General features: G+C 47.8%; 1 protein-coding gene and 1 long non-coding RNA gene across 4 annotated transcripts in view; one reads left to right on the top strand and one right to left on the bottom strand.

Annotated features, from left to right (window-relative positions):
• The window catches only part of WWOX (WW domain containing oxidoreductase), a 966,762-nt gene that overhangs the window by 118,180 nt on the left and 828,521 nt on the right, over positions 1-20,061 (top strand). The gene's annotated exons all lie outside the window — the stretch shown is intronic.
• LOC119518938 lies at positions 1,881-8,215 on the bottom strand. Of its 2 annotated transcripts, none has more exons than XR_005213895.1 (3): positions 6,332-8,215; positions 5,251-5,362; positions 1,881-2,814 (listed from the first exon to the last, which is right to left on the bottom strand). It is a non-coding gene; the product is annotated as an uncharacterized LOC119518938 (long non-coding RNA). The 2 variants fall into 2 exon arrangements; XR_005213894.1 differs by lacking the exon at positions 1,881-2,814 and adding an exon at positions 4,332-4,926.

Here is a 20,061-nt window from a genome sequence, read left to right on the forward strand (position 1 = left end):
TAGCAGTTAGCCTTGCTTTTTTCAGCAGACATGTTCAGAGCCTTGGAGGTCATTTTGTGGTTTTTCCTTTTCATGTCGGCAGCACCTTCAGCACTGCCATTTTAAACATTGGATTTCCCTTTAAGTAGTTTGCTTACATGTGCTTCTCTGTAATCATTTCCAACCCTTTTTGAAGATGGATTGCAGGTTTTAATTCAGGGCTCATCTAAATTGTTACTGCATGTTTGTGGCCCAAGCAGGCTAATAAGCCATTAGTATCCCATGAAGCCTACGTATCAAAAGCATGACTAAACTTAGTAATTAACATGCACTCGAATTCACAGTGGGCATAAGAGAGGGTCCTGGCATCTGGTAAAGGGTGGATTGTCCCCTGGTGATAATAATTGTGCTCCTGCCTGGCTTACTCAGCCTTCAGTTGCTGCAAGGATAGTTTGAAATCGGATCGATTTCTATTCATCTCATGTTTTGCTCATATGATTCAGATTCATGGTGGCACCCACAAAAAATACAAAACAAAATGTGTAATGCAAATAAATAACTTTATGGTTTATCTGCCATAGCATGAGTCAAGTTAAACTTTTACCCCTTAAGGGGGTAAAAAACGTTGTATTTTGTTTTTTTATACAATTTTCTGAAAGGGAGTGTTTGTTTAAGGAAAACAGTTTTGCTAACTTACGGATCATACCTTGTTTGGTTTTGAAAAATTGAGTGGAGAGCAGTTGCCTCCCAAACGGCTTATAAGTCAAAAGCAAGAAATATCTTGTTTCAGAAGCTGCCAGGTTCCTAGCTCTCTAGCCAAGGGTTCTCACTGTTCCCTTTGGAGGGACTGGGTCTGGGCCCTGCTTGGCCTGGAACAACCTGAAGGCAGGGGTCTGCAAACCACCACTCGCAGGCCAAATTCAGCCCGCCGCTGTTTTGCTCTTGACTCCAAGCTAAGCATAGTTTTAACATTTTTAAATGATTGCAAAAAGAATCAAGAGGAGAATAATATTTCATGGCACGTGGGGAATTCACATTTCAATGTCGATAAATAAAGTTTTGAGTTTCATCAATCAAAAATTTGTGGAAATTCATTTTCTCTCTTGTTATGTAAGTACCTCCATAATATCCTCGGTTTGCCTCTTGGTCTGCAAAGCCTAAAATATTTACCATCTGGCCCTTTACAGAGCAAATTTGCCAAACTCTGACATAAAGCAACGGTTTTCAGTTATTTTTATAGCCCCTCAATTTTTTTTTTTTTTTTTTTTCATTAAACCAAATGCTTTGGGGAATGCCTAGTTTACAAAATAGAAAAAAGATGGAGGTGGTTGGAGTAGGGGCTGGTGGTGATCCGCCTCACTCCACACCTTACCTCCTGGGGATAAGACTACCTTGGTTAAGAAAGTGCCTGGCTTCAGACTTTTACAAACCGGTCCTGTCCATAATCTGCTATTCCAAAACCCCCAATACTCTGAAAAACCAGTAAATTTACAACATACTCATTTGGTGACAAAACCCTATCTTGGCTGAGTTGGGAGTATGTAGTATGTATATTCTTCCTTTTTAGTGTGGATAATCATATTTTCATTGCAGAAATATAAGTGCATTTATTACAGGGTGCTAAACCCTAATGGGGGTGTTCCTGAATAGGCTATGCACCAAATTACCTTTCTAACGTGGAAAAATTCCGAATGCTGAAGCACATCTGCCCCCAGGGGTTTCATCTGGGGATGGTGGCCCTGGTATTTGCTGCCCTGTTTGTTGTCCTCTTGTCCCAAAGGCCTGCACTTTTGCTGTCATCTCTGCTTGCCTGGTTCTGGGATACTTTGTCCTCCCTAACTAGCCAGCCATCCCCAACCGGTTCCCAGCCGCCCTGGGTGTTTATCCCAGAGGTGCCCAGTGTATGTGGTGCTGCCCTCCGATGCGCCTTTGTCACTGCCTCCCTGTATTTCTCCCACAGCTTCCTCCATCCCTGGCCCAGTGAGACTTTGGAGCATTACTGTGTCATCTCTCGGCACAAGCTGTTGAAGTGGCCCGTGAATGGCTGGGGGAGGGAGGAGTTGGGGTTCCCTCTTCCCTGGGCAAGGATGGGGAAAGCAGGGTTGTCCTCCTGTCCCCACAGGTAAGGAAGAACCTCATTTGGGTTGAGACTGTGGACGGAGAAGTGGGCTCAGGGGTGACGCTCTGATTTCCTCCTGGCTGGGCTGATGGGACAGTGTGGAGACAGCACCCTGGCCTTACTTCCCAGTCCCCAAGGCCAACTACACTCCTTTATTCTGTCTTTTCTACCTAAGGCTCTGGAGATTTGGCTACTTGAGCTTTGAGGACTCCTTTTTCTTTTTCCTCAAGACTGACAACGCAGTGGGACAGGGTCACGCCTCCTTACACATCCTCAAAGTCCATGAGGACAAGGCTACCCACCACTTTGGTTCTAAGGTCTGTGGGAGATGTGGGGCAGGAAAACTACACACGTGGGGCAGGTTGCAGAGTCCTAGTACACTGGGGTGACTAGTGTCCTCCCCAAGTTCACGTCCACCTGATACCTCTGAAGGTGACCTTCTTTGGAGATGGGTATTTCCAGATGTGGTCAGCTAAGGATCTCGAGGTGAATGGGCTCTAAATCCAGGCACCGGTGGCCTTATAAGAAGAGGAGAGGACACAGATACACAGAGAAGAAGGTGATGTGAAGACAGAGGCAGCCACACACCACAGAGAGCTGAGGATTGCCAGCAACCACCAGAAGCTGGGAGAGGGGCATGGGGTAGCTTCTTCCAGAGAGCCCCAGAAGGAGTCAACCCAGCCAGCTCCTTGATCGGAGACTTCTGACCTCCACACCTGTGAAAGCACACATTTCTGTTGTTTGAAGCCACCCAGTTTGCAGTCATTTATTACAGCAGCCTGTAAGAAACAAATACACCTAGTTTCCCCAAGGAAGTTCGTATAGCCTTTGTCCTTGTTCTGGAAGTCTCTGGAAGCCTCAGCGGCCTCCCGCCCTCACTGCTGTCACTGCTGAGCAGAGAGCTCATGGTGTTCATTTGTTTATTCACTGAGCTGAGCATGGCAGGGACAATACTGATAAGACAGTGCCCTTAGGAGCTCCTTGTCTCCTTGGGAACACAGCCAAATAAAGGACCACACGGTAACTCTCTTCAGAACTTTCAGGGAAAGAGCGGAGGATCGGGGCGACTCCCAGGATGAACTGGTGTCAACCCTGTGCCCCTTAGTCTCACGTTGGCAACTCACGATTCAGTCTCGATGGACGCATTCTTAACCTGGGTGGCTGCGCCCACTTCCCCCTGCAGCCTCTGGGCTGCAGCGTTCACCCCTGCTCACCACATGCACCCAACACTGGTACAGGTGAAGACTCTGTGACTCACAAACCTTGGAGAACACGAGCACACCAGTGGTATTCACCAAACTGCATTGTGGGGTCCTGGGTGGGATTCACGTGCAGGAGCTCGCAGCACAGTGCCTGGTACACAGTGAGTGCTTGGTGGCTGTCGGGCTGTTATAATGGGTGTTTTTCTTTCCCCTTCCTGCCTTCCTTTTCCTTCTTACTCTTCCCTTTCCCCTCCTCTGCTTCTGTCAGGGCTCCTAGGATGCCTGCTTGCCTCACCCTTGGTCCAGCCCTGATATTTATTATCATTATTGTTATTACAATTAATAGTAATATGATGTCATTCTCAGATTCACCCAAGTCATGAGGGCAGAGTCAGGATTCGCACTCAGTCCTTCCACCTCCTTCCATTCTATATCCTGCCTCACACAGTGTTGTCTGACAGCGTCATTTAATAGCCTGCTCTCTCACAGGGCTTTTGGAGGCAGACAAATGCTGCTGATAAACCAAAAGGAAATGTTTTGGGTGACTTCCCCATAGCTACACTAGATTTGGGACTGAGAAATAGTGTTCCTGTCATTGTTGACTGAAAAATACAGCCCTCCTAATAGAGTTTTGGTGCAGGAGCCGTTAGCCTCGCCGCCCTGCAGACTTGAAGAATTGCGACGTTGGCCTAACATAATTTTGGTAACTCTGTCTGCTTCTGCCTCGGGTAGAAATAATTCAGATTTCACTCTCCATTTTCTTTAATGGGCTAAACAGCCACTTTGTAATACCTGTATTTTATGAGACATAATTCTGGATATTGTTTCTGTAGCGTTTTGGAAAGACAAACCTGAGAGGGCCCGGCCGTTTAACTTGAGCAATTTTAAAGTTATTTGTAAAATGATATGCTGTCTTTTTTTTGACCCACTTACTTTACAAGGCTACATTCTTTGGCAAACATTAACACAACCTCTCCATGTGTGGGCTAAATAAATATGCGGGCAACACCGATTGAGCGCTGCCCCTGGGTAAATAATTCTCTTTCCACACATTTCCTAGTTTAAAATGAGTTTTCTTCGTGGTCTGACCAAATGTAACATTCCATTGGTAATGAGACATAAATCCTTGAGTGAGGGAGACATGGAGCTGGGGGGTTCAAGGAGGTTTGTTGGAAGGTGGGGGTGGGCACGGTGGCATCCTGAGTCGCCTCTCTCTCCCGAATCTTCTCCCTCTGTGGGCCCCGTAGGGGAGAGTGGATGCAGAACCACCCGCTCGGGAGAGTGAGTGAGCTCAAAGCCCTGCACTGCCCCCTCACAGCCTCATCTTCTCCCTAGGTCCCTTCTTCTGTGCAACCACAGGTGGCTCTCCTGCATTTTAAATTTTGGGAGTGCTTGTTTGTGACGCAGTCTACACCTGCAGTTGGTGTCCTATGTGGATTGAGCCTCAGAAAATACCTCATTGTGGCTCCACAGGTGGTGGAAGGTTCCAGGGAACTTGAGACAGCTCCTGCCCTGGGTTTCCATCTCCGCTCGCCCCTTTTCCATCTGTGTCATGGTGGGCAAGTTTCCTAACCCCTCGGAACCTCAGCATCCTTGTGGGCAGTAAGGAAACAAGTGTATTTTTTCCTGTGGGGATTAAATCAAATAATCTTGGGAGGATTATCTGAGATAGTGCATGTAAAGCTCTTAGCTCAGTGCCTGGCATGTACGCAGTCAGTTACTGTTATTAGGGATCATGGATGATGGTAAATTGCACTTTTCATGAACCATCTCATTTAAACCTCCCTACCATCTGTTATTGCTTCTGTTGAAGATGAGGGAATTGAGACTCAGGGAGGCTTGGTGATGTATCCAAGCTCCCACAGCTGCAGAATGTCAGGGATAGGATTCCACCTCCAGTCTTGCCTTAAATTAAAGACCAGGGTCTCTGTCTCCCAGGTTTCCATGTACCTGTGGTCTAGTCACGTCAGCTCTGTCAAACACTGAATTCACTGTTCCTGGTCCTCTTGAGTAACCTTCTCCGCGAGAGGTGAAGTGTGGAGGTCAAATTCAGCAGTGAGATCTGGGAAGGAACCCGTTCCTTGTAAGTGGACTCTCCAGGCCTTTTCTGGGGCTTACCATCTCATGGGAGTTCAGGAAAAAGGGGGCACCTACCCTTGTGGTAACAGGTTATTGTGGTATGAAGTGGGTGGTCCCCAAACATACAGCCTTGTATAAAAAAAATTCTCATAGGGGCCAGAGAAGCTGTTACAGTCTTGGAGTTTCACTTTTTCTTAAAATTAGCAATTTCCCATGAACTAAGAACAGGCTCATTAAATACTGGAAACCATGCAAAAGTGAATTGGCGGGGGTGGGGGGAGGGAGGGAGAGAGAGAGAATTGTCTACTATATCCACTCTTAGCATTTTGGTACATTTTATTCCAGTACTTGTAAATGCACAGGTTGTTTTGTTTTGTTTAAATTGCAACATGTACACTTGTGGCAGGTTCCCTCATTACCTCTAAATTAATTCTACTGCAATCCAAATATTCCAGAGATACATATTTTTAACACAGTGGTAATCATACCATATAGATAATAGCCCCCCACTTAAGATTTCATAACCATACCTCCAAGTTATTCTAGACTATCCTAAGCAGTGATTTGAATGGTTTCATAATCATAAACCCACTAGATGAATCTTAGTTATCCTTCCAGTAATTGGATTTTTAGGTTGTTACCAACTCTCTTTGGTGGTTATGCTCATCCTTGGTTCTAAAGTATTTTCCCATTTCTGATTATCTCTTTGGGGTTTGCCAGAAGTAGAATTTCTAGGTCAAAGGTACAAACACTTGAGAACTCCTGATGCGTATTAATGTGGGCCAGAAATCTACCGTGTAATTTTGGTATCACCTGGGCTATGCTGGAGAGGCAGGGAGAGGATGGGCGTGAGTGGGCCTTTGATTTGAAATGTTGCAGTAAGAACTTATTCTAGGTGGGTCAGATAACCTGCCTATTTTATTTTAAAAGTTAAGTGAATTCCGTGCCTCACCAGTGTGCTCTTGTTTGAAGACACGTGGAAACGCAGTGGGTATTTGTCATTCCATAGAACGCCATGACTCCAAATTGGTCCCGAGGCCTCTGAAAGGAGTTCCAAATTTGGATGCTTCCTAAGTTAGTTCTTGCTGTGCAGGGCAGACAATATTCTTAGACAGTGGATGAGTCCCAAGTGCCAGGATGCTTGAGACGCTCCCAGTTCATAATTAACCTTCAAAATAAGAGGAAAGAAAAGTAGTGAAAGGCCCTCTGCACTCCAGGAAGGGAACAAAAAAGTAGAATGCTAAATTCACTCTTGAAACCTCTGCTGTTGTACTTATTAAGAAACATTTGAAGAATAAGATGCCTTATTGCAATTTGATTGTTCTCCCTGAGTTGAAAGAGTCTTTGCTTTAGCTCAAGTCATGCAAATCTGCCCTCCTTAATTTTTTTTTTTTTCTTTAAGATTCTTTCCCCTCCCCACTTCCTTAACATGGCTCATTTGTAGCTTCTGTGCATTCTTTTTAAGACTCCCATTGATGATAAAATTTTCTTTCTGTTACCACTGAAACATTGCATTTCTACGGTAGGACTACTTTATAGCATAGTTTGTTATTACATGGAATTAAATACAACCCAGTTAAACCATGTACCCTGAAACCAAACAGCTGCAAATGGAAAAAGCCTTCCATAACCCAGCTTCAGTTATTATAACTGCCCTCACACATCTATAACATTCCAAAGGCTTTCCAAAGGCTTTCCACTTTCTTCCAGTATAACAATACCCTGTTTTGAAGGTACTTGTTCTGCTAATTTATTCTTTAAACAAGAGAGGGAAAAAGTATTGGTCCCCTCATAAAACAGTTAACAGGGAGCCCGAGGCATCTCTTAGAGCCATTTTGGCTGGTGCTTGGAACAGCTCCATCCATCACCTCTGTTCTTGTAGAGCTGGTTTTTATGTCAGTCCAACCATCCTCCATCAAGTTGGTGAAGCAGAGACGGGGAACAAGATAAATAGCAAAGCATATTCTGTGGTGCGGAAAGGACTTGGCTCTTAAATGCCCATGTTGATTTCTTAGTATTTTCAGCTTCCTCTTCAGAAGCCCCTTCCTCTCTGGCCGTCATCACTCACCAGAGTCAGGGGGCGAGTGGTGGGGCAAGAGGTTGTATGTGCCAGCCTGTAAGTAGAGGCAATTGATCTGCTGAGGAGAGGAATTCGTTATCCATCTTGGGCTCCTGAGAAGGGGGAATAACTCCGAGGGCCCCAGGGTGGTTTTTGTAGCCACAGGATTACAGAATATCATGTTTCCAGTCAGTCCGTGGCACCATTGGTCCATGCAAGTGGGGTCTTAGGTGGGGATGTGTTACTTTTTCATACAAAACAAGAAGGGCGTGGTTTTTCTTGAAAAAATGTATTTTGTATATCTCAATGCCAGTAAGTTTACATGGAGTTTCTTTTTAATAGTTTTTTTTTTTGTTTTTTTTTTTTAATGGTGTTACCCTATATGCAACTGAAAAGTTCCCATTTTAACCACTTTCAAGAGTACAGTTGAGGGGCATTAATTGCATTTATGTTGTGCAATCATCACCACCATCCATTCCGGAAACTTTTCCCTCACCCCAAAGAGAAACTCTGTAACCATTAAGCAATAACTGCCCCCCACCCCAGCCCTCCCTGCCCTGGTCCCTCGTTGTTTACATGTAATTTTAAAAGGCTTTCTGTCCTTCCCTAGACTCATCTCATCAGGTTCAGTCCTTCAGAGACTGTTGAGTGACAGCAGTTTGCGGTCGGGGTTACTGCTTCTAGGGGGAGTGGCGGCCGGTAGCCGAGCCCTCAGCTCTCGGGGCTGCTTAAAGGTTACCGGCGGCGGGGGCTCTTTCCCGGAGGCGAGGGCGAGGCGGAGGACGTTGGCCAGAGTCCTCGGCGAGAGGCGTGCAAGGAGGGCGGCGATAAGGACAAAAAACACTCTTCATCCAGTAGGGGTATGCGCCAAAGAGAGCTATTCAGGGGTGATTACAGGTTATATAGGCTGGTAAGAGGGGCAGGGCTGGAAAGGAGGTGAAGTAGCCTAAAATGGCAATATTGAAGGGAGAGGGGCTAGGATTGGTTCTGAGAGGATTCAGGAGCCGTTGCAGCGGGCGGGGGTTGTTCTGGCCACGGTGCATGCGCACTGGCGGTGGCAGGAGTGGCCTTGGCACCAGGGAGTGAGTGGGTAAGATAAGGCAGTGGGGAAAGGGCAGTTGGGAGAAAGGCGGTTTCCTCCGGCAAGCCTCCCCTGCCAGTGGCATTTTGGGTGAGGAAAAGGGAGCTGCCCTGACCTCGCTCCCCAGGCTCGGGGGGGCTGCAGAGGGCACTCACGCCCGTACCTACTACCCTCCCCAGGGGGTGATATCAAGTCCCCTGGCCCAGGCCTGGTAAGTCGAGGCACAAGCTCAGTCCCCGCAATTCCCCTTTCTTTTCTAATTAGAGGAAGAGGCTTTACCGGAGAGGCCGCTAAGGGTGAGGGAAGGGGGAGGTAAGGGAAGGGAAAAAGGGGTTGACGGTGGCTCAGTGAGGCTGGAGCTTAGTGTTGGTGTGGTGCCCGGGCGCTTGACAATGGCTCCGCTGCAGCGGGCTGGGAGAAGGTGAGGGGTTTAAAGTTCAGGGGTTTAAAGTTCATGGGTTTAAAGTTCATGGGTTTAAAGTTCAGGGGTTTAAAGTTCATGGGTTTAAAGTTCAGGGGTTCAGAGAAGCTGGAACTCGAGGCGAGAGCGATGTTCAGGTGATTGAGAAGGGCCTCGCGGTCGGCGGGTTGACCGGTGGCGTTGAGGTCGCGGAGGGTTGGCTGTCATCTTGGAGTGGGGGGGCGTCAGAGGTGGCGAGTCGCTGATACTGGATTTGCACGAACGAGGAAAAAATGGCATCTGTTTGTTTTCTTACAAGCTGGACAATTTTGCGTATGATGCAGGGTCCTAAGATGAGAGCTAGAATAATTATTAATAGGGGGCCAAGAAAAGGAAGGATGTATGGGAGGATGGGAGTGAAAAAACTGGACCAATAACTGGTGGCTTCACGATCTCTTTTACGCTTTTCCAGTCCCTCTCGGACCCTTTTCAGGCTGTCCTCGACGAGACCTGTGGAATTGGCATAAACACAGCACTCTTCTCCTAGGGCGGCGCAGAGGCCTCCTTCTTTGAGGAGGAGAAGGTCAAGACCTCGGCGGTTTTGGAGCACGACTTCAGAGAGGGAATTGACAGAATTTTTTAGATGGTAAATAGCGTTTTGTAGGTGACGAATGTCCTCGTCAACAGCCGCCCTGAGGTGAGTTAGGGCGGAGCCTTGACTGGCTAACGCAGCGATTCCGGTGCCAGCGCCAGCAAGACCTAGGAGGGAGGCAATTGTAAGGACGGTGATGGGCTCTCGCTTTTGCAGAAGGGCAGGAGCTGCAGTTCTTTCCAGACGGAGGAAGAAGTCTTCTTCGCTGTGGTATAAGACCCTAGGGATAAGGACAATTAGGAGGCAAGTTTCTTTATATTCGCTGATGATATTTGTGCTGAGACAGGGGGTAAGTCCTGTAGAGGAGCAGAGCCATTGGGAGGAGTTATGAGGAATGAGAAATTTTGCCGAGCTACTGGGAGATGAGTAACTGGCACAGGCAGTGAGGTCGGGAGAGTTACTGGAGCGAGGGCGGACGCACTTTCCCGTATAGGAGACTGAATGAAAGGTCAGGGGGACGGCAGAGGTATTCCAACTGCATTCCGAGGGGCTGTCTTCTGTGCTTTCTGAAAAGGAGAGGTTGGAGGCAACGGGCTCGTACAGTGAGGAAGAGGTGGAGAGGCAGAGCCAGCAGGAGGAGGTAAAATTGGGGTTGGAGGAGTTCACTGAGGCAAAGGCGGCTTGGATGAGGCTGAGGAGGGGAGAGGAATAACGAGAAGGGGGCAGAGGAAGCTGGGGTGGTGGAGTCTGAGATGTAGTTGAAGTGCGTTTAGTTGGAACTAAGGTGCGGCTGGAGAGCTGTGGAAAAAGAGGGGGTTAATGACTTTGTTGGGACTTATGCCAGAGGGTGTTTTTAATGCAGTATTTTGGCCTGGTTGGTTTACAGCCTCCTTTTTTATAAGAATAAGTGATCCTCGGTCGGCTTCTTTCTCATAGATTCTGAAGCCCCAAGTTTGACCGAGTAACCAGGAGGGATCAGTGGGGAGCTGCACTGTAAGATTAAGATGTGTGCAGGATCCCTCACTTTCTTGGCCGAGCCAGTTAACTGTAGGGAGTTTGCACCCTGTAGGGGCCCACTTTAGGGTAAGGTAATGATCAGGAACAGGAGGCTTCCAATTAGTGGCTAATGTTTCATACCCCCAGTATGCACAGTAGTACTTGTTGGGGGAATTACAGCACGATTTTCCAGGATTTGAGGATGGGCACATGTAATATTGGGCCTGGGGATCACTTACCTTTTGAGCGCAGGTTTCTTCGACTCTGGAGACAAAGGTGGCGAAAGGCTTACTCGGTTCCTGGAAGAGCTTGGTGAATTTATTAGGCTGACAGGCAGAGTAATTGGCAAATGCTCGTAAGGCGATTTCCCAAAGGATAGGCCAAAAGGTGGCAGGTGCATTAATATAAGCAGACGCATTTAGAAACGCTTCCGTGCCCAAATAGGCTTCGGGGGGATGATAGACTCCAATGGCTGCATCTTGCTCACTTTACTTAGCTGCTTCTGCCTGGAAGTGAGCACGCCAGTCAACAAACTGACCGGGGTTAAAAATTGAACGGGCAAGCGAGGCCCAGTCTTGGGGGATGCAATAGTTCATGGCGAGATCCTGTAGTATTTGGGAAGCATATGGGCTACCTAACCCGTCCTCCTTGACGGCCTTGCGAAGCTGCTTGATAGTATCTAAGTCAATGGGATACCAGTCATGCGGCCTCTGTGGGGTGGGGGCAAGGTTAAGAGGAAAACAGCGAAAAGCACGAGAGAAAGGAGGACACGCTTGCAGAGGACTTGGCGCGGGAGTGGGGGTAGGGGGAGCGTTGCCCCAAGGATTGCCTTGAGGTGCAGAAGGCAGCCAGGGGTTGTTAGTCGGCAGGGTGGAAGGAGCGGCGGCAGCTGCCGGTAGCGGCTCCGAAGGGGAGCTCGCCGGAGGGAGAGGCGGGAGTGGGAGGCCCCAAGCGTCGCAAGATGGCGGCGCGGTAGGCGTGGCTAAGACACAAGATGGTGGATCAGCCCCGCCCTGTGAAAGGGTGGGGTTCAAGGCATAAGATGGTGGACTAGCTCCGCCCTGTGAAAGGGCGGGGTAAAGCGTATGCGGTTTCCGGCCCAGCTTAGGGCTGATGTCATCACCGGAGCATTTCCTCCCCTCGATGGAAGAAGAAGGAGGAAGTTCGCCATCTTGGCGTGGCGCAGTGTTATTTTGCTTTTTGGGAGTCACCTCGAGCGCGTTGTTAATCTGCTCGACTAAGGACTCCGTGTCCGAGTCATGATTTGAATTAGTATCGCTATCTGAGTCTGTTGGCTGGGTTGATAGGGCCTCTTTGGATTTAACGGGGCCTCTATCAGGGGGGGAGGGAGCCTTGAAGGCAGGAGCGGATGGTTATCAGAGTGGGGAGCAAGCCGGGAGGGAAGCGCTTGCTCTCATGTTCCATGGCATTAGTGACTCGATCAATAAGGCGATCATAAGTAACAGGGTCCCAAAGATGGCAAGTGGTGAGCCATGGGTTAAAGGGCAGCAGGAGATCCCAGTATATCTGCAGCTGCCGGACAGACACTTTACAGCGATGCGTGTCTAGGAGACCAGCCAGAGCACGAACTTGAGGTGCCTGACATGTAGATATACGATTACCCATAGCTGAGGGGAGAGGAGGGGGAGTTGTTCCCGAGCCGGGCCGGCCGGCTGGCGGGGAGGAGGAGGAGGAGTAGTTTACTGAGCAGAGAGAATGAGATAAACTGTGGCTGCAAGGCCGAAGGAGACGGCGAGAGCGGAAAGCAGTGCCCTTTGGCAACGAGAGCAGTCAGGGGGGGCAGTTGCAAAGAGGCACACGGCACCAAATGAGGAAATAAAGATACAAAGAACTACAGCAAAGCAATGGAGGGGAAGAGGGAGAGTGTTAGGAGGAACGGGGGTCATAGAAGTGCGCATACAAGAGGACGAAGAGAGCGTGGGGGAAGGGAGGAGTTCCTACTGGATGAAGAGAGCGTGGGGGAAGGGAGGAGCGGCTTCGGAGCAAGGAACCTCACACGGCTCCGGAAGCGGCGAGGGAGAGGCGGCCCTACCTTGCAGGCGAGGAAACGGGAAGCTGGAGAGGCGTCCGGGCGAGCGAGTGACCTGCCAAACTGTCGTGTGGAGACGTTCCTCACACGGGGCACCAGTTGCGGTCGGGGTTACTGCTTCTAGGGGGAGTGGCGGCCGGTAGCCGAGCCCTCAGCTCTCGGGGCTGCTTAAAGGTTACCGGCGGCGGGGGCTCTTTCCCGGAGGCGAGGGCGAGGCGGAGGACGTTGGCCAGAGTCCTCGGCGAGAGGCGTGCAAGGAGGGCGGCGATAAGGACAAAAAACACTCTTCATCCAGTAGGGGTATGCGCCAAAGAGAGCTATTCAGGGGTGATTACAGGTTATATAGGCTGGTAAGAGGGGCAGGGCTGGAAAGGAGGTGAAGTAGCCTAAAATGGCAATATTGAAGGGAGAGGGGCTAGGATTGGTTCTGAGAGGATTCAGGAGCCGTTGCAGCGGGCGGGGGTTGTTCTGGCCACGGTGCATGCGCACTGGCGGTGGCAGGAGTGGCCTTGGCACCAGGGAGTGAGTGGGTAAGATAAGGCAGTGGGGAAAGGGCAGTTGGGAGAAAGGCGGTTTCCTCCGGCAAGCCTCCCCTGCCAGTGGCATTTTGGGTGAGGAAAAGGGAGCTGCCCTGACCTCGCTCCCCAGGCTCGGGGGGGCTGCAGAGGGCACTCACGCCCGTACCTACTACCCTCCCCAGGGGGTGATATCAAGTCCCCTGGCCCAGGCCTGGTAAGTCGAGGCACAAGCTCAGTCCCCGCAGCAGTTAGCAAAGGGGGAGCAGTGAGAGTGTCTGCCCCGTGGGGAGAATAGGTTTTCACTGATACTGTTCAGAAGTGCCCAGTGCAGTGATGAGAAAACAGAGTTCAGTCAATCATTATGGTTTTCAAATTCGCTATAGACAATGTACTCACCATTGCTGGCAGCCCAAGCGGACTTAGCTCCCATTGCCCTCTACCCCCTTTTTATGGCACTGGTGCAAAATTCTGGGCTAAGGACTCTGGAGGATTCAGAGTTGAGAAGGATGCCGTCCTGATCCCCAAGTTTAACAGAGGAAGTAACACGTGGATGTCAGTTGAACCCAGTTTTCAGCTGGAGTCTGCTAAGTCAACTCAGACTCTCATTTTCCAGTGCCTCCCTGGTGAACATTCACGTGCGTAGATCAACTCTAGCTCTTCACCCCGTGTCTGTGGCCTTGGGTCAGTTCCTGGATCACCTCACTGCAGCCACATGGACATGGGATTCCGTCCTCTCTCTCACCTTCTGCCCCCAAGGCCCATGGTGCAAACCTCATTGAAGGTGGGGACAACAAAGGGTGCTGTGATTGCAGTGGAAACGTATCTCCAGGGTGCACCTTGGGCTTCCATGTTCTGCTGCTAAGTGGGGGTTGAAATGCCTCTCTCACAAGGCATGGGCATTTATTACATGGAGTAATATACGTGAAGCACCAGGTATGCAATATAACAATGATACTAATTACTAACTTTCATCTAGTATTTGGTATGGGCTGAGCACAACGCTAAGTGCTGTATGTGGATTTATGTCATTCAGTCCTCATCGCAACCCTCTTGGGTAGGAGCTCTGATTATCCCCCTTTTACAGAAGAGGAAGCAGGGAGTGATTAAGTACCTTTCCCAGACTCATACAGCTGGGGAGAGAGGGGGTTTGCACTGAGGAAGTCTGTCTCTAGAGCTCCAGGCATGAATGCAACACTGCACTTCTGCTTCACTCGTTGGGTGTTCACGGATGCTCTCTCATCTTCCTCCAGGGATTCCGCTTTAGAATTTGAATCCCCAATGTTCTTTCTTGCTATGTGTCCAGGACTTTCTACATACTCCATGCCAGCCACTCTACAAAATGCCATTCATATATTTTAATGCTGTCCTACTTTTCAGGACCCCATAACTTTAGCCTTTCAAGGGATTTTCTTTTCATATTTTAAATGTAAATCCAGGGTCCCCTTATTTTTAGGATTCCTAGGAGACCAGGGACTTTTCCAAGAGAAGTCTGTGTTGAGTTTTGCCTGGAGTGTTGCCTTGCAGAGCCACAAACTGCTCTGCAGTCGCAGCTAATTTCCTTTTGCAGGTGAGAAGGCCCCAGGAGCCCGGCACTTCCCTTTGCGTTTCTTCTGGAGAGTGACACGCCAGTGGTGCAGGGGAGTAGGGGCGGGATCAGACCACAGAAGATGCTTCTGCATAAACTTAGGTGAACCGAAATGATCCTTTCAACAACGTTTGGGACCCGATTATTTGTATTTATATGGTCTCTTTCTTCCCAAGAGTTGAAAACTGCAAATGAGAGTCCAGCTTCTGGACAGCGAACATCTTTCAGACGTTTAACAGCAGAGATGGCTGTGGGGTGGGGGCTGCGGGGCTAGATGGTGTGAAAGGGAACCCGAAAGGGAACATGGGAAGGCGTGGTGAGTGAGGAAAGCAACGGGAATTCACAAAGCAATAGAGCTGTGTAGTAATCAGAGGGCTGAGACCAGGTCCCCTGCGGGCAGCTGTACACAGAGTGATTCAAACCCACTTCAGCCTCGTGTTCTTAATTATTACCTTCACCCAGAGGGGCCTTGGTAGATGACCCCCATTCTACTGGCTCCGTGACCTTGGCAGTTTACTGAACCTCTCCAGGAATGGTTTCCTCATTTGTAAACCACAGTAGTGCTCTAACTCAGAGGGCTACACTGGGACTCAATGTGAAAATGCATGCAGGGGGCTTAGCCCAGGCTCTGGCATGTTAGGGAGAGCTCCAGGAATGCCCGTATCTGGAGCCCGAGGACCTGGGTTTGATTCTCAGCTCTGCTCCTTGCTCATTCTGTAACTTTGGCCAAGGGACTTTGCCTGTCCTGTGCCTTTGCTTCTTCCTCGGTAACGCAGGGATGACAGCAGACAGCATGTGATTGGGAAGGTTAGTGAGATCGTCCACTGGAAGGGCTTGTCCGGTTGGCAGTGCTCAACAGGTATGAGCTCTTGTAGTGTTTTAGGGATTATTTTCTGGGACTTTTGCTGTGCCAGGCAGATTTGAGGTTCAGAGAGGCCCAAACGAGTAGCTGAGGCCGACTGATGGTCCCACAGCTCCGGCTCCTGCCATCTGGTGTGGTTGTGCCCAGTGCTTTAAGAAGGAGGAGAAAGCCCACTTTTATTCTTTGCCCAGTCTCCACCTAAGGTCTTATTTCATGGTGCTTCAGCACAATGTATAGCTTGGGGCCTGGAACACAGAAAGTGCCCAGTAAATGCTAGTTTATCCGCTCCCTTAGGGAAACGTGTTCCTTAGTCTTCCCTTTGCTTTGGTCAATTCATGGGCTTCAGCTTTTGCCCTTTCTGCAGCCCTGGGCCATTCCAATCAGCTGTTCATTACTAAGCATTGATTATTTCACTTTGTATGTTCTAGTCCTCTCTATCCTCCCTCCTCCTTTCCATCTCATTGTTTGAATAGCAGCAATAAATACACAAGGAACCGACAAGTCTCCTTCAAATCAGCCTCGATTGCTGCAAAACTAGTCCAGCTAACCCCACTCTCAAAGCCTCCTAAAGTATATTTGCTCACATCCTAAAGGATCCCAAACCATTACTGCTGAACCTCAATACCTTGGGAAAACATGGAGTCTTTGGTCACTTCCTTGCTTGCTTAGCCAATAGATGATTGGCATGGTACAGACATAGAAATCAAGTAATTCTATTGGTAAAGGAAGTATCAGGCTCTCTCATGCTTTGCCCCCACTCACCCACCCCTCAGCAAGGATTAGTGAAGGATACGTTGGAAATTGATAGCCAAATGAAGATGTGGGGTTATGTGTGAATTTCATTTACCCCTGCTCTCTCTTCTCCCCATTAGCATGGTTCCATGTTTGGTTACATCCTCACGTTGGGCTGTAGCTTCTGGGATTCCACCCCCTGGAAGCTTGTAATTTTCCAAGCCATCGGCTTCTGGTTTCTTTGAACCTAAGAGTTCAGTTCTAAGTTTATCTCTCTCCGCTTGCATTTTACTATAAGCTGCAAGAAGAAGCCAGGGTATCTCCTCCACATGTAGTCTGGAGATCTCCGCAGCTAAGTATTCCAGGTTGTCACTTTCAAATTCTTCCTTCCATCTGACACCAGGACTCAATTTTGCCAAATTTTCTGCCACTTTAAAACAAAGATCGCCTTTCTTCCAGTTTGCAACAACACATTAATCATTTCTGCTCAAGTCCTCATCAGAAGTATCTTTAGAGTCCATATTTCCATAAACAGTCTCTTTAAAGCAGTTTTGGCCTTTTCTATCAAGCTCCTCACAATTCTTCCAGTCTTCCCCTTATCCATTTGAAAAGCCGTTCCAACATGTTTGGTATTTGCAGACTCAGCAGCAAAAGCACCCCACTTCTCTGGTACCAAAATCTGTTCTAGTTTGCTAATGCTGCAGAATGCAAAACACCAGAGATGGATTGGCTTTTATAAAAAAAGGGGTTTATTTGGTTATTCAGTTACAGTCTTAAGGCCATAAACTGTCCAAGGTAACGCATCAACAATCAAGTACCTTCACTGGAGGATGGCCAATGGCGTCTGGAAAACCTCTGTTAGCTGGGAAGGCATGTGGCTGGTGTCTGCTCCAGAGTTCTGGTTTCAAAATGGCTTTCTCCCAGGATGTTCCTCTCTAGGCTTCAGCTTCTCTCCAAAATGTCACTCTCGGTTGCTCTTGGGGCATTTGTCCTCTCTTAGCTTCTCCGGAGCAAAAGTCTGCTTTCAAAGGCTGTCTCCAAAATGTCTCTGTAAGCTGAAGCTCCTCGCTCAGTTCCAGTGTGTTTTTCAAAGTGTCTCTCTTGGCTGTAGCTCCTCTTCAAAACATCACTCACAGCTGCACTGAGTTCCTTCTCTTTGAGTCAGCTCATTTATATGGCTCCACTGATCAAGGCCCACCTTGAATGGGTGGGGCCATGCCTCCATGAGAATATCTCATCAGAGTCATCACCCACAGCTGGGTGGGGCACATTCCAAGCAAATCTAATCAGCACCAAAACGTCTGCCCCACAAGACTACATCAAAGATAATGGCGTTTGGGGGACATAATACATTCAAACTCGCACAGATACGTTGGAAATTGATGGCCAAATGAAGATGTGGCGTTATGTGTGAATTTCATTTACCCCTCTCTCTCTTCTCCCCATTAGCGTGGTTAATTAAGAGTTGTCAATACATCTTTGCTGGAGTATTTGATTATTTTTTTCAGCAGGGAAGATTACAATGAAGTCTTCGGATTGGGCAAGTGTCATGGGACTTGTAGAGTAAATTGCAGGTTAAGCCCTCATTTTGATCTCTGGGACCAGAGCAAGCACCATTTCATTGACATGTCATCAGCTATGATCTGAGGGAGCTCACAGAGGGGCCCTTTGGAGACAGAGGGGCTTCTTGCTCTTGTCTCCCAGATTGAAAGGGTTGATTGCACCGTGAGTGAACCTGCGGGTGAAGAAATCACTGATAGGCCTTACAATTGACAGAAGCTAGCTCTGAAACCCTTTGACTTATGCTTTATTCTATATACATGCATATACACATACATAGATACACACATACATTATATATACATACACACACACACACATAAACACACACAGGTCTCCACCTGGAAAAAAGTACCATCTGGATTGCCCTTCTTCCTGCAAATGACTCTGCCCTTTAGGCATGTTCTTTAGCATTTGTGTCAACAATGGCCTTTTGTCTTCTGCATTAGGGCTCTCAAGTTCTAGATTAAATTTTAGCCACAATTAATTATGTCTTGGGGTCACCAGGAGAGGTAGGCTAGCTTTTTTATTCTAGCTACTAAATATACCTCTGGATAACACAATGCATATTTACAATGACAAGTTTTGTTTTATTTATAGAGTTTTAGTGAATCATCAAAAACAACCCAAAAAGGGCCACTAAGACCAACATCCTTATTTCTCCTTCTGCTGCATCAATGAATTATGCATGCTTTACAAACGGCAATGAGGAGTAAAGGTCGGTTTAGAACAACACAGATTGGAAAATTACACTATTTGTTTAAACAGCATTCATTATTGATTATTCAGCATAGGGGCCGATAGAAACGCAAATGGTGGCAATAATATCATCTGTTTACGTAGGCCCTTTATAAACATCGGACCCTACCCTCTGTTTAGTTGGGAATAATTGTTCAAACTTTCCAGCTATATTTTGGAAGAGAACAAAGATAAATTAAGCATCTACCTTCTCATGTCATTTAATCCTCACAAGAACCCTGTGATATAGGTATTATTCATCGCCCTGTTTCACAAAAGAGGGTAAATTGGGGTTTGGGTGGATTAAGTAATTTGCTTCAGGTCATACTCTTGATATGATATATGCTCTTTCCAACACGTAGCACTGACAACAGGTCAGAACCAGTAACTCATTTGCAATAGTAGTGATAATAAAGATCGTGTCTAATACATATTAACTCTTATTTTGCCAGGCCCTGTCCTTAGTGCTTTACATGTATTATGACTTTTGATCTTTACAGCACTATGTATAGATACTATTATTATGTTCATTTTGCAGGCAAGGAAACAGCGGCACAAAGAAGTTAAACACCTCGTACAAGATCACTGGGCTAGTAAGTGGCAGAGCTGGGATTAGGAAAAGCATCACTATGTCCCAGCATTGGCCAAAAGTGCTTTTGGGGGAGCGTCTCCTTCTGATGACTCATGAACACTGCAGTTTCATGTATATGCTTGAGCAGTCTCAGTTCAAATTAGTCTTCAGTGGATTTCCTAGGACCTGGGAAAGTAAGATATTTACTTTCATAGACACAAACTTTATTTTACTTTGAAATTGTCATGCAGTAACATGAAAAACATCACTTACACTAAAATGGAATTTGAAAAAGAGAACTGAAAAGATGAATTGCCGATGGAATGTGATAGTGACATGGGAATGAGAAATCTGCGGTGGTAAAGTAAGTGTACACAGAGCATTAGGCAGGTCTGAAAACGGACCTTCTGGCTTCTGCCTTTGAGGTCTCCATGGAACAACTCAAGAGGCATTTCATTTTACAGTGCAGAGCCCATGCAAGCAGGAAGCTCGTACATCAGCATTTCTTCAGAAGATCTTGTCAACTCTTTTCACTTAGCTGGGCTTGCTTTTGAGAGTTCTCCATGTGAGATCTATCTTCAAAAATGTCTTCCCTGAAGAATGCTCTTGATCATTAAAAAGCAGAAACAAAAAATCGAAAACAACTAGTCTGTCTTCTTGTACAGAGATTTGCCCCTTCTCCATCCCCAGACACTCAGTTTGGACAGCTATCCAACTTTCCTCTCCACCAACGCTCTTGGGAAGCAAACTGGAGTCAGCTGCACAGTCTGTGACTTGTGCCCCACGCTGTGCTCCTCATGCATCATCAGGGTGTTGCAGACCCTCTGTCTGCCCATGGGCAGGACTTGTCTTGTACGGCCTGTTACCTGAGGGCACTAGAGGATCCCCTAAAGAGGCCTCACGTTGCAAGAGCCGTTCACGGTGTGTTTCCAGCGTGG

Source organism: Choloepus didactylus, chromosome 22 (genome assembly GCF_015220235.1).
Source record: "Choloepus didactylus isolate mChoDid1 chromosome 22, mChoDid1.pri, whole genome shotgun sequence".
Classification (NCBI taxonomy): Eukaryota; Metazoa; Chordata; class Mammalia; order Pilosa; family Megalonychidae; genus Choloepus; species Choloepus didactylus.